The sequence below is a fragment of the Anthonomus grandis genome, chromosome 9, assembly GCF_022605725.1.
Source record: "Anthonomus grandis grandis chromosome 9, icAntGran1.3, whole genome shotgun sequence".
NCBI classification, from domain to species: Eukaryota; Metazoa; Arthropoda; class Insecta; order Coleoptera; family Curculionidae; genus Anthonomus; species Anthonomus grandis.
Window position 1 is genome coordinate 4,431,296 of NC_065554.1, and position 2,386 is coordinate 4,433,681.

Below are 2,386 nucleotides of genomic sequence, written 5' to 3' on the forward strand. Positions count from 1 at the left end.
TATTTTTATTTTTTCTCAACATTTAAAATTAATGATTTTAATTAAATGTGGGTATTTCTAAAATGAAAGTATATTGTTTTTTTTTTAAATAAAATAAAATTCTATTTAAATATATCTCATCACTCGTCAGTTAACGCATCAACTTTGTAATGCAACTGCAAATTACTTGAAATTTAAATACCAGGCAATAGATCAAGCTTAAATTTCCCGCCACACGCCACCCAAGATGGATGCCCCCGTCTTTGTCAACAACGCCAATAAAGCTGTCAACAGAATTTCTGTCTGTTAGGCAACACACATTTCTCTATATTTGTGTTCTGTGCGTAATACCCTCAAACATTAAACTTTTCGGCAGGTATATTAGGCAATAGCATCATCTGTCTCCTGTTCATCAATGGAACTCTAAATGGTGAAATTTATGCAGAATGAAAATCTTGCTCTAGATGAATATTTGCTGCACTTCCAATAGGATGGAGCGCCTCCGTATTATGTACGCTTAGTCAGAGAATGGTTGAATAATCATTACCCAGAGCAGTCGGTAATTTCTAGTGTATTGGTAGGAGGGGAACCATAGAATGGCCACCTAGGTCACCAGATCTGAGACCGCTGGATTTTTTCTTATGGAGTCACTTGAAATGTATTATACTTAAAACTCAACCAGATTTAATTCAACAATCACAACAACGAATTGTATAGGAATTTAAGGTTTCCAGTATTTCATTATCATTATCATAGTTTTTCAAGGGGTTACAGTATTTAAATGTACATAAAACACATTTCACTCATTTGTGAGGTTAAGTCAGGGTTTTGAAAAAAAAATTAAATGAGGTTTATGTAGAATTTAATAAGGAACACAAAAATGGTAAAAGAAATAGGGATTGCCATTTAAAATTTTAGGGAGAGGTGCACTGGGGGACAGGGAGGGGAAAGCAACATCACAACAAATGCCTCAAAAATTGTCCCCCTTGATATGTGAATTGATGTGTTTCGCCTAATTTTCATGCTATCATTGGTAGAGGCAATATTAAATGCTGTTCGTTTTCAAATTGTCATCCGGCATATTCTACACCAATCGAACTTCCTAATAAATAATTTCAATAAGGCTGTAGCAAACATCTTAAGTTTTATTTTTTAAACTGCGGTATTATAGCGTGGGGTAAAAATAAGAAATTCGCAGCAACCTGATGCAACAAAATTGCTTCAGGTAATTGTATTTTCGGAATTTTTTGCCGTCAACTACATCTGTTGCATTACATCTATAACTTGTGAGTTGAAAAACAAAGTACTGGGCATTTCTGACTTGAAGATCTCATTTATCTGAAATTGATTTTGTTCAAATTGTTAACGGTTTAACCACTACTTATTGATTATTTTTTAGATCAACTTGAAGTACGCCACTGTTCTTTATGATTAGGTAAGTCCCCCTAGAGAAATTGGCAACGGATCAGAATCTCAGTTACGTCAGCAGAACGTTAAAGCGCAAGGGTAAATTTGCGCGTGTCTGCGAGTGATTCTTTTCAAAAGGGTACCTACTCATTTTTACTTGTCGCCCTCATTATCAGTACAAGGTCACCCGAATTATTTTAAATTTATCATGTCATGATTAAATTACTTACGCAATTAATCTACAGCGATTATTTTATATTTCACAACGCATGTAAGAGAACTAATTCTGCATTTTATTAAGTGTTTAATACTTTGGGAATATTGTATTAATAATATTTCAAATACAATAATATAAATTTTGTATACATAGAAACAATGTAATAGATTAATCAATGAATCTCAATTCTCGGGTACCTGAAAATTATAATATGAGATTAAATTATTTGTCTCGCCAGTTTAGTAACCTTGGGGTGACTACCTGGTAACAGTAATACTTACAGTAAGACTGGGTATATCTGGTATAACTACAAAGCCTATTTAATTTGAAAGTGGGCATCTCGACCGACCCGTCAGAATTTTAAACGGTATCTCTATAAATTGGGTTTTAGTACCTGATATTCTATTGTAAATTTACTTACTATAATTTTAATTATTCTTTTTAATACAAAAGAGTGTTCGAGATAGAAAATGACCATTATTATTTGTCAAAATTATCAGATTACTATATTATTATAATAGACATACTTCTTATGGAAACTTCTCTTAGGTCAAATAATATTAATCCATAAAAAACACATTTATCGTAGAACTTTAATGATTATTGGGACGGAAAATTTCTTTTTTTTTTAACAATTATATATTCTGGCAATAAATTACATTGTTTAACTTAAATACTCTAGCTATAAAATACTCTGTATTTGATACAGTTCTTTTTAAACCAATTCAGTGAAAATGTATCCTTTCATTTTATCTTATCTTTAAGTTTAATCGGCTAATATCA